Source organism: Schistocerca americana, chromosome 2, assembly GCF_021461395.2.
Source record: "Schistocerca americana isolate TAMUIC-IGC-003095 chromosome 2, iqSchAmer2.1, whole genome shotgun sequence".
NCBI classification, from domain to species: Eukaryota; Metazoa; Arthropoda; class Insecta; order Orthoptera; family Acrididae; genus Schistocerca; species Schistocerca americana.
Window position 1 is genome coordinate 263,672,481 of NC_060120.1, and position 13,297 is coordinate 263,685,777.

Here is a 13,297-nt window from a genome sequence, read left to right on the forward strand (position 1 = left end):
TGTTACAGGGCCAGATCAATCAATCATCCAGACTGTTGCCCCTGCAACTACTGAAAAGGCCGCTGCCCCTCTTCAGGAACCACACGTTTGTCTGGCCTCTCAACAGACACCCCTCCGTTGTGGTTGCACCTACGGTACGGCTATCTGTATCGTTGAGGCACGGAAGCCTCCCCACCAAATTTCTTTGACGTGCCATATGTTATCTCTATATATTTCTTGTATTATTTTAATTAAAGGACCCTTTATGTTGGCCAAATCTAATGCTCTCCAAAGTAGTTTTCTTGGGACGGTATCATATGCTTATTCTAAATCTATGAAAATTAATCCTTTTTTTTTATTTTTCCCTACGATTCTCTAAGATCTGTCATGCGAAAATGCGATCTACCAGCTGTGAAGCCACATTGTTCTTCCTGGCTTTTAAAATTTGTTTCCAGCTTAATTTTAATAATTTTTCCAAAAATATCCATTAATGTGTTTATAACACAAATTCCTCGGTACTTCGAGCAGTTTTTGCGATTCCCATTCTTAAATATAGTATTAACATAGCCCAGCTTCATTTCCTTGGGTATTGAATCTTCACGTAACATTTTGTTGAATAACTGTGTTATTAGTTTCACAATTTTGTGGCCACTATATTTTAAGAGCTCCGGATTGATATTGCCTGTTCCAGTTGATTTACCATTCTTCCCTGTAATTCTTACATTACTCACCTCGCTTTCTAAAAATTTGATCTTCTCTCCTTCCTGCTCCTTTTCTTCCACTGTTCCTTCCTCCAGATACTCTTCTGTATCCTCGTTTGATAATTTCCGGAAATATTCTTCGCAGTCTTTTGATGTTATCGGTTGAAGACTGGTTTTGGCTTTTGTCTCTTGTCAAAGTCCTTTTAATACTGACCACGCTTGTTTCGCTTTCCCAAATCTCAGTTTCCTACTGATATTGGCACATGTCCTTTCCCATACTTCATTCTTGGCTACCCTTATTTTTTTTATCACTTCATTCTTCTTTTCCAAGTAAACTTTTCTTGTTACCATACTTCAGTGACAAGTACTAAAATAAGTAACAATTTTCATCTAAGGTAGTTACTGAGAGACTTTTAAAAGATTTTAGTGAAAACAGAAAGGGATAATTTTATTACATTGTTCTAGCTTGAACTGAGTGGAAAGGACGAAAATATAAAATTTCTGTTATTTTTTCCTCTTTAATAACGGAACTCTATTATTCCATAATTTACAAATTGTTTCAGTTTGCATCGGAAAAAGTGGGACAAGAATATGAAAACATCGCTAATTTTATGTTCACAAATTAAAGATAAGACGCTGTTACATGTTATACGTGAAGAAAACGCGAACAGCAAGCATATAAAAATCTGGAAATTGGCATCGAAAGTAGCTGAAAATTCCATAATGAAATTTTCGCTCTGCAGTGGAGTGTGCGTTGATTTGAAACTTCCTACAGATTAAAACTGTATGCAGGACCGAGACTCTAACCCAGTACCTTTGCCTTTTGCTGTAAAGTGCTCTACCAACTGAGCTTTCCAAGCATGACTCGCAACCTGTCCTCAGAGCTTCAATCCGCCAGTACCACGTCTCCTACATTCCAACTTCACAGAAGCTCAACCTGCAACGGATGTAAAGCTGTGAGAATGGTTCATGAGTCATGCTTGGATAGCTCAGTCGGTAGAGCACTTGACAGCAAAAGGTATTGGGTTCGAGTCTTAGTCCAGCACACAGCTGTAATCTGCCACGAAGTATCATTGTTGACAACTGACTAATGTAGTGAGGATGTCACATGGAACACAAGTTGTATTGCGTAGTATGCTGAACTAGTATCGTACTTATTCGAGAAGCATAACGGGGGCCGGCGCATGTTTACGTGTGGGTCACGTTTACGCAGAACAATTTTTCTCGGAAAGCATTCATGCTAGATCCTTACCGACAGTGGAACGTTAGTGCCGCCATCTACCGAGGATTCTTACGAACTTCACGGCACCAGTTGAGTGAACGTCTTAGCGCGGAGGATGTATTTGTGTTTCTGTGTAAGACGAGGAAATTTCGTTGCTCAAATATCGAAGCTTCTACGGAGCTTATCCTTCAGAACTGAGAATAGATAAATGTACAGGATATGCATGTACAGATATTTTTATATGTGGACCTTAGTATGTACCCACTTCAGTGTGTTAGTTGTTTTTCCATTGCGTCTTAACAGTCTTCCACAAACCCTTCACAAACTTTACGACCTGATGTTTTCTGCGTAGTCGTAACAGCAACGCCTGTCAGTATAGGCTAACCATTTTGCGTCGACACTTCTGCACCTGACCTTCTGCCCAGGGGGGAATAAGCCTTGATGGTTTGCCCTTGTCACATGTACTTGGAGATACTAACTGATGTAAAAACATACTGCTCTTAATAGCTATAATTATTAGTCAGAAAATCACATAAATATTTGTGCAACATTGTCCAGTGCAGTGTCCTCAGCCACCAATACAAATATCTGCACTTATACCCATTACACCCCACACATGTTTTCGTTTACATGAGATTGTTGTTTCGATGTTGCTGACAGCATGGTCTGGGCTTCACTGTACTTGGTCCCCACTGCCACGCCAGAGCTCGCCGCTGCCTGCCTCTGTACAGAGCCCTGTAGACCCGGATCAGGGGCGCTAAATTTCTGTCTATAATTAGACCTCGTTCCGCTGTACACACACACACACACACAGAAACTTGAAATCCGTAGAACGTTTGTTAACCAAGCAACACGCCCTAGCACAGTTTTACACTCTCAGCAGCTAATTAGCTATCTGATCAAAAGTATCCGGACACCTTGTAACGTAGCAAATTGTTACTAGTTGTCTTCTTGCATTGAAAGCATAGCTTGTCATTGAGCCTGGAGGAGAGAAGATATTCGTTCTCACGCAGGCACTACTGGGCCGTGGGCCGAGCGAGCCGCTTACTAGCGCTGCGTGCAATTAAGTTATATATACTCTCTATGCTTTTGAAGAAGTGCTATTAAATATTAATCGATCTTTTTCATACTCAGTATAACAAATTCCAAGAATAACTCAAACATAGCGTTAAAATTTCAAATCAGTAACTTCAGTACTTACGGGGATATAAATTTTTACCTAAAACACATAAAAATCGTGCTGGCATTGTCAAACTGAGTTAGAGACTGTAATATGTTCATGAAACTACAACCAAGCGGATGGGTTCACATAATCTGGTTTCCTGGAATTTCTTTAGTTTCATTAGCACAGATTTATGACGTAATCAAAAATACTTTGGAAAATAATTATTTCTTCGTGTGCCGGCCTCCGTGGCCGAGCGGTTCTAGGCGCTTCAGTCCGGAACAGCGCAGCTGCTACGGTCGCAGGTTCGAATCCTGCCTCGGGCATGGCTGTGTGTGATGTCCTTAGTTAGGTTTAAGTAGTTCTAAGTTCTAGGGGACTGATGACCTCAGGTGTTAAGTTCCATAGTGCTCAGAGCCATTTGAACCATTTTTTCGTGTTTGGATGTGTGAGTGTATTGGCGAGACTGAGGGAGTGAATGAAGGACATACATAAAGCGAGAAGGTGATATTTCATTAAAACTACGTAAATGTGTGCTTTAAAAAGTTGTTGTGCAATAGGGGAATTTGTGACGTATCTCCGAATCAGGTTGATTTAGTAAAAGGTAGCCAGAAGGGGGCGTCGAGTACTAAATTTATTAGTAATGTGTTTTGTGGAAAGAGTCGTATTTTGTTTTCATTAATTTTTATTTAGTTTCGGAATTACGAGGTTTCTACTCTAAATTACTTGAGGTAATCTATTTGGCTGACATTAGAAATACCACGAGTATAGAAGTACTAGAGATAATCTGACTGGCTGCTTAACATACTAGGAATTCAACATTCCCCGCCTGTTAGTGTAGGGCTTGGTGCCTCAGATCTATGGGTGGAGAGAGTCGCTCGGGAGCCGTCTTCTAATAAATACCTATGTTAAACCGCGCTGATCAAATTTGTATCAAAATGAAGACATTCGCGCATTTGATCGGTTCTCGTTCGTTGACGAATAGCGACTACAGTATTGAGAATTTTGTGAAAGTTTGACCTTCGTGAGTGGTTTATTTTAAGAGATATTCGCGTGTGAACACTTCATGTCGTACATAAACTCCACGTGGCGTGTTTCGTGCAGATTAAGAGACATTATGGAGATCACTTCTTTACAAGAAGCCCACTGAACGGCTGTATGTGTTAACTCGCAAGTAGTCGTGGGTCAGTGACTGTTCACTACATTCAAAATATCGGGTCTGACTAAATATCTTCTGATTGCTTTCGGGTGTAAACTTGTAATATAGACAGTTAGCAACATTGCATAATTGATGCCGGGATATTAAATAGGGACTTGAAAGCCATTTTCCATGTCTTAAAGACAATAAATCAACTTAAAGGAAATTTCAGACATTTTTTCAAACGAGTTACGTGGCCTTTGCGTGGTAGGTATTTCGTCAAATTTTCGTCAGCGCTGGTTTTGTCGGCTAAACAAGTATCTGCCATCGCAGAGTGAAGGGGCAGACAACCCTTAACCTATCCAGGCAGGTGGATTGGTTGCTTAAAGAATAGTGAGAGACCGACCCGCCTCGCTACAACCTATTATTGGACGTTAGTATCTTGTGTATCCACCCTTTGCCTTTATGACGGCTTGAACCATGCTGAGGACACTTTCAATGAGATGCCTGAATGCCTGTGTAGGAATGGAGCACATTCCTCCTCAAGACCCGAAACCAGAGAAGGCACTGATGTTGTACACTGGAGTCTGGATCGCAGTTGGCGTTCTAACTCATTTCAGAGGTGTTTCACTGCATTCGAGTCTGGGATATGGGTAGGCCAGTCCATTTGAGGAATTTCATTGCTCACAAACAACTGCCTGTAGATGCTACTTCATGATAGGGTGCACTGTCATACTGACACATTCACTGCCTCCGATCTGTTCCCCTACCGTACACAGTACACAATCATACAATAATTGTGGTAGGGTCTACATTGGAACTACAAAGAGAAGTGTAAATACACGATTGAAGGAACATAAAAGTCTTTGCCGACTAGGGAAAACAGACAAGTCAGCCGTGGCGTAACATGCTCTTCAGTCGAGTGATCACGTAGTGAAATTTTCGGAAGCTGTAGTTTTATGTACTATGACGAACTATTATCCACGGCTATATAGAGAAGCCATCGAAATATATAAACATGGGGATAATTTTAACAGAAAAGATGAAGCTATGAAGCTCAGCGATATATGGACAGTGTCGCTACAGAATCGATGAGAAGTTTTTATCTTTGACATACTATGATCGATAGTTATATATTATCCTTGACAAGGTTTATCTCTGCTGTCACGTGAAATCCAGACCACGCCCGCTTTCCACGGTATTTAGGCCGTTCCTCGACGTCCGACTCGTCAGTCGGCAAGACTCATCACAACCAGGAGAACCTCCGAAGATGTCAAACGTAGCCTTAGACGAAACGTCAGGGATAGAAGAGTTCCACCGACTACGACCATACAACCTGGAAGAATTCTCGGCAACAGTGCACAATGCTGTAAAACGTGTTCATATCGTTTCACTTTTAGCGGTTTCTTAAGGGGACCACACCCTGACAACGAAATACATCCCCAAACCGTCACACCACTTCCACTATATGAATTAAAATTGTGCCATAGCTGTGAATCGAACCTAGGTCTCACACAGCTGCACGGACTACCCTAGTCCAGTGCCCTTCCTGACACATACTTCAGTTCACATCGTCAGCTCTTCTTAGCGAGGGCATTGGACAACGATAGTCTGTGGAGCTATGTCAGATACAGTGATATGGTGATGTACTGGCTAGCATACCTGCCTAGTAAGCAAAGAGACCTGGGTTCAATTCCTGATCATGGTACACATTTTAATTCATTTCTTCAGCTTCCATCGTTATCGTAGACAAAGATGAGACTCAAATCTAACGAGGAAAATTTAATTACTTCCACTATGCTTCACTGTTGGCACTATATATGACGGCAGGTAATGTTCTTCAGGTATTCGTCAATCCGAGACTTTTCCATCGGATTCCCACTGGGTACAACAGGATTCATGACTCCATCATCCCCCGTGCCAGTGCCGTCACTCTTTACACGCTCTCAGAAGCTGCTTAGCATTGACCACAGAAGTGTGTGTCTTTATGAGAACCTGCTCGACCACTGTACCAATTTCCTTTAACTCTATACGCACATAGTGCATCTGGACTTCGAGTAGCACTTCGGAACTCACGATTCATTCCTTCCGCTGATTTCATGCAATTATTGCGATCACCCTTCGCGGTGCTCGATAGTCCCTATCTGTCGGTACAAGAGGTCTGCCTCCTCTTGGTTTAGCTGTCGTTGTTCCTTCACATTTCCACATCACAAACACTCGACTTGGGCAGCTTTAGAAGGATTCAAATGTCTTTTTTGGATGTGTCACACAGGTAACATCCAATGACTAGCCCACTCTGGAAGTCATTGAGCACTCCTGAACGAGACATTGTGCTGTTACTGCTTCTCTAGCCGTCACACAACACTCCCTGCCTCCATTTGTACCGGCGGGTCCGACGTTACCAACAACCAATGGTCAGTTCCGCATTACATTTGGGTGGCTTGGCTTTAAGCACTATGGGTCTTAACATCTGAGGTCATCAGTCCCCTAGACTTAGAACTACGTAAACCTAACTAACGACATCACACACATCCGTGTCCGAGGCAGGATTCGAACCTGCGACCGTAGCAGCAGCGCGGTTCCAGACTGAAGCTCCTAGAACCGCTCATCCACAGCGGCCGGCTACATGTGGGTGTCTGGATACTTTCGACCAATAGTGTATTTCACTTTGCAGTCACTCAGTGACTGTAAAAAGTTTGTCAAGCTGCTTACAAGTACCTCCTAATATCGCATCGGACATCCTTTCCCCAGCGTAGTGCAGCGACTCGATGAGCCATGGACCCAACAAGTCGGTGGAACTCCCCTGCAGAAATATTGGGCCGTGCTGCCTCTATAGACGTTCGTAACTGCGAAGCCATCGCCGGTGCAGGATTTTGTGCACGAGATGATTCTTGTTTTCTACAAGAAGTGTCTAGTAACCACAGTTTAGTCAACTATCAGTCTCCTTTAGTGAATTAGCAGTCTAGTTAAATGTTGATTAACTCTCTACAGTATATTGATTTCTTAGGATAGATAGGCTGTGTGACTGCTGTATACGGACGCAGGAGGAACTGGCCACTGTTCACGAACAGCTGAGCCTGTTGATGGCCGCGGTCAGCCGTCTTCAGGCTGCTGCCTCGGGGTGTAGCGGCAGTGGGGAGTCTGGTGCGTCGCATGGTACACCCAGGTGTTACGTGTTTCTCCCACTGTCCCTGCTGTCGAGACATCTTCGCGGGTACCGGGCGCGGTTGGGCCATCCTCTCCCCAAGGGGAGTGGCGGGTTCAGCGGCGTTCGCGGCGCACGAGGCGGAGGGTCAATGTGGAGGCTGCCCGTGTGGCATCGCCCGCTCTGCCTGTGAGTGGACATGTGGCCGCTCCTTCAGCAAGGTCCGAGAAGGCACACGGGAGGAGGGATTTATTAGTGATTGGGAGCTCCTACGTTAGGCGGGTGATGGAGTCCCTTAGGGAAATAGCGGAAAGGTCGGGGAAGAAGGCCAGTGTTCACTCTGTCTGCTTGCCGGAGGGTCTCATCTGAGACGTGGAGGAGGCCCTGCCGGCGGCGATAGAGAGCACTGGGTGCACCCGATTGCTAATTGTTGCTCATGTCGGCACCAATGACTCCTGCCGTCTGGGTTCAGAGGTCACCCTCAGTTCACAAAGGCGGTTAGCGGAGTTGGTTAAAACGGAAAGCCTCGCTCGCGGGGTGGAATCTGAGCTAACTATTTGTAGTATCGTTCCCAGAACCGATGGCGGTCCTCTGGTTTGGAGTCGAGTGGGAGGTTTAAACCAAAGGCTCAGACGATTCTGCGGAGATCTGGGGTGCAAATTTCTCGATCTCCATTATCGGGTGGAGAAATGTAGGGTCCCCCTGAATAGGTCAGGCGTGCACTACACGCAGGAAGCGCTACAAGGGTAGCGGAGTACGTGTGGAGTGCACATGTGGGTTTTTTAGGTTAGAGAATGCCCTCCCTAGGCCCGACAAGACGCCTCTTGAGACGCGGCAAGGTAGGAGTAGGCAAAATGCAGCAGGGAATAACAATATTAATCTGCTAATAGTAAACTGCATGAGCGTCTATAGAAAGGTCCCAGAACTGCTCTCATTAATAAACGGTCACAATGCCCACATAGTACTAGGGACAGAAAGTTGGCTGAAACCGGATGTAAACAGTAATGAAATTCTAAACTCAGATTGGAATGTATACCGCAGAGACAGACTGGACAGTGAAGGGGGAGGCGTGTTATAGCGATAAGAAGTGCAATAGTATCGAAGGAAATTGACGGAGATCCGAAATGTGAAATAATTTGGGTGAAGGTCACGGTTAAAGGAGGCTCAGACATGGTAATTGGATATATCTATAGGCCCCCTGGCTCAGCAGCTGTTGTGGCTGAGCACCTGAAGGAAAATTTGGAAAATATTTCGAGTAGATTTCCCGACCATGTTATAGTTTTGGGTGGAGATTTTAATTTACCAGATATAGACAGGGGGACTCAAACGTTCATAACGGGTGGCAGGGACAAAGGATCCAGTGAAATTTTTTTAAGTGCTTTATCTGAAAACTACCTTGAGCAGTTAAACAGAGAACCGACTCGTGGCGATAACGTATTAGACCTTCTGGTGACAAACAGACCGGAACTATTTGAAACAGAACAGGGAATCAGCGATCATAAAGCGGTTACTGCATCGATGATTTCAGCCGTAAATAGAAATATTAAAAAAGGTAGGAAGATTTTTCTGTTTAGAAAAAGTGACAAAAAGCAGATTTCAGAGTACAGATAGTGTTGAGGATCAGTGGGCAAAGTTCAAAACCATCGTACAATATGCGTTGGATAAGTATGTGCCAAGCAAGATCGTAGGAGATGGAAAAGAGCCACTGTGATACAACAGAGTTAGAAAACTGCTGCGGGAGCAAAGGGAACTTCACAGCAACCATAAACATAGCAAAAGCGTTGCAGACAAACAAAAATTACGCGAAGCGAAATGTAGTGTGGGGAGGGCTATGCGAGAGGCGTTCAATGAGTTCGAAAGTAAAGTTCTATGTACTGACTTGGCAGAAAATCCTAAGAAATTTTGGTCTTATGTCAAAGCGGTAGGTGGATCAAAACAAAATGTCCAGACAATCTGTGACCAAAATGGTACTGAAACAGAGGATGACAGACTAAAGGCCGAAATACTAAATGTCTTTTTCCAAAACTGTTTCACAAAGGAAGACTGCACTGTAGTTCCTTCTCTAGATTGTCGCACAGATGACAAAATGGTAGATATCGAAATAGACGACAGAGGGATAGAGAAACAATTAAAATCGCTCAAAAGAGGAAAGGCCGCTGGACCTGATGGGATACCAGTTCGATTTTACATAGAGTACGCGAAGGAACTTGCCGCCCTTCTTGCAGCGGTGTACCGTAGGTCTCTAGAAGAGCGTAGCGTTCCAAAGGATTGGAAAAGGGCACAGGTCATCCCCGTTTTCAAGAATGGACGTCGAACAGATGTGCAGAACTATAGACCTATATCTCTAACGTCGATCAGTTGTAGAATTTTGGAACACGTATTATGTTCGAGTATAATGACTTTTCTGGATATTAGAAATCTACTCTGTAGAAATCAGCATGGGTTTCGAAAAAGACGATCGTGTGAAACCCAGCTCGCGCTATTCGTCCACGAGACTCAGAGGGCCATAGACACGGGTTCCCAGGTAGATACCGTGTTTCTTGACTTCCGCAAGGCGTTCAATATAGTTCCCCACAGTCGTTTAATGAACAAAGTAAGAGCATATGGACTATCAGACCAATTATGTGATTGGATTGAAGAGTTCCTAGATAACAGAACGCAGCATGTCATTCTCAATGGAGAGAAGTCTTCCGAAGTAAGAGTGATTTCAGGTGTGCCGCAGGGGAGTGTCGTAGGACCGTTGCTATTCACAATGTACATAAATGACCTTGTGGATGACATCGGAAGTTCACTGAGGCTTTTTGCGGATGATGCTGTGGTATATCGAGTGGTTGTAACAATGGAAAATTGTACTGAAATGCAGGAGGATCTGCAGCGAATTGACGCATGGTGCAGGGAATGGCAACTGAATCTCAATGTAGACAAGTCTAATGTGCTGCGAATACATAGAAAGAAAGATCCCTTATCATTTAGCTACAATATAGCAGGTCAGCAACTGAAAGCAGTTAATTCCATAAGTTATCTGGGAGTACGCATTAGGAGGGATTTAAAATGGAATGATCATATAAAGTTGATCGTCGGTAAAGCAGATACCAGACTGAGATTCATTGGAAGAATCCTAAGGAAATGCAATCCGAAAACAAAGGAAGTAGGTTACAGTACGCTTGTTCGCCCACTGCTTGAATACTGCTCAGCAATGTGGGATCCGTACCAGATAGGGTTGTAGAAGAGATAGAGAAGATCCAACGGAGAGCAGCGCGCTTCGTTACAGGATCATTTAGTAATCGCGAAAGAGTTACGGAGATGATAGATAAACTCCAGTGGAAGACTCTGCAGGAGAGACGCTTAGTAGCTCGGTACGGGCTTTTGTTGAAATTTCGGGAACATACCTTCACCGAGGAGTCAAGCAGTGTATTGCTTCCTCCTACGTATATCTCGCGAAGAGACCATGAGTATAAAATCAGAGAGATTAGAGCCCACACAGAGGCATACCGACAATCTTTCTTTCCACGAACAATACGAGACTGGAATAGAAGGGAGAACCGATAGAGGTACTCAAGGTACCCTCCGCCACACACCGTCAGGTGGCTTGCGGAGTATGGATATGGATGTAGATGTAGATAGGTTACAAAAATGACCCATGGGATTCATGTCAGGAGATGTAGGTGGCTCAATCATTCTCTCCAATTGTCCAGAATTTTCTTTAAACCAATCGCCAACAGTTGTGGTTCGGTGATACAGCGCGTTGTCACCCATAAAATTTCCATCGTTGTTTGGGAACATGACATCCATGAATGGCTGCAAATGGTCTCCAAGTAGCCGAACATAACCATTTCCAGTCAATGATCAGTACATTCTATAAAATTACAGCTCACACCATTGTGGACCCACCATCGGCTAGCGTGGCGTGATGCCGAACGCTGTCAGTCGAGCAGCGGTCATGTACCAAATAGTTCTATCTTGTGACTTCGGTTTTACATATCTCATGGAAAAGAATGACTAGGAGAGCAGTTGTTTCTTAATTTTTGTGACAATGATTTTATATCAGCTGGTCTGCCTCATGTAGCGTTATATCCAAATGGTTTATAAATGTTAATCTACATTCCGATCCGATGATGGCAGCTTTAGTGTGTTGAAAACGGTTATCCAGTAAACAGTATTTAAGCGATCTTTGCTTTTGAATTATTTGTACAACAGAGTGATCGCCTCACTACACACTATGTGTTCATTGCAAATCTAAAAGACTGTTGCAATCAGAGCCAGGTGGCCGACCTGCAAAGAAAACATGGCAGTTTAGTTAAATTACTTGCATGTTTCTCATAGAATAATTGCGACCTCTCGCTACGATGTAAAATTGTAGAACAAGTGAATTGTACAGTTATAGCTAAGAATCTGGTAACACACCCGCGAGAACATTATGCAGTTACAGTAAACTTCTCCGAAGAAAACATGGTAACGGCAACTGTAGTGGCAGCATCAAAAATAGTGTGTACTTCGCAACTTTCAGGCAGTGGTGGGCGATTAGATCGTACTAGGGTGACAATCTGTTGCTCGAAGTATCCAAATACTAAGTTGTTCGAATTTCATTATAATCGTTCCACTGCGATACATTGCTCTAGACCAGGGGTTCCCAACTTTCCCTCTGACGGAACACTTCAAGAACCCTGGTACTCTGATGGAACACTTTGTTTATTTTGAAGGTTAATAAAAATTTTAAAAATGAGAAAAACTTGTTTTATTCAACTATTATTGCAATTTCATATCTTAACTAATAACACAGAAATCATAATAAAATTAGGAAAAAATTAATTTCATCAAAATATCGAAAAAAACGCCATTTTTAATAGTTTTTCGCGGAGCACTTATTCACTTCCCGTGGAACCCAGTTTCGGAAACCGTGCTCTAGACAACAACATTGTCAGAGATCAGAGAGTGCTGCTGACCCCGTCTGATTAATAGTTTACGTATCTTAAGAACACTAGAAGTCCCATTAAGGCTTTTTTCGGGGCAACCGACCTTGCTTCCACACCTGTTGAAAATTAACCGTCCAGCAGAACGCGGTTGCTCCTCTCAGATGTTCTTCGAACTAATTATATACTTGCGAAGATTGTGCGTCAGTATACTGGTTATCAACTGGGAGTATAGCACAGTGTCGAAAGCCTTTCCGTACTCTAGAAATATGTTATCTACCTACGTACCTGGCTCTATTATTACTAGCACATCGCGTGGGGAAAAGAGAGAGCTGTGTTTCTAACGAACAGTTTTGAGGGTCATGTCCTGATTCTCCTAGTAAACAATATTGCTGAGGCTTTTTTCATCACTTTTTGGCATATCGGCTGTTAACGTTCGTTTCGCGATCTGTCGCGGACTATCCGCCTCCAGCAGTGTACAGTGAACTCGAGAGCGCTCTACTTACTCATGCGCTTGCTCGTTTATACGAAATACAACGCATCAGCCATTCATTCCAGCAAATGGAAAAGGCTGTGAAAGACACTGAAGTTTATTACAGTTGCTAAGAACGATGCTTCGATGTACATAACTGCGTAGTCAGCTCCTCACTCTGTCGGATAAGTCGCTTGTCTACACTGGAAACGAGAGGACCATTCTCTTCCGGTCGTTGAAACTGCAACACAACTGTTGAAACGTTAGGCAAAAACGTCAAATTGGCGCGAAATGTACTGTATACTTTGGCATGCAAACGGTCAGCATTTCAGCGCAACTACGAAAAGAAGATATAAACATTGCCATCTACATTCCTCACGTAAAGGAAGGTTTCGTATGAAAAAACTGCATTCTACATTCACATATACATCTACATGGATACTCTGCACATCACATTTAAGCGTCTGACAGAGGGTTCATCGAACCACCTTCACAATTCTCCACTATTCCAATCTCGTATAGCGCGCGAAAAGAACGGACATCTATATCTTTCCGTACGAGCTCTGAT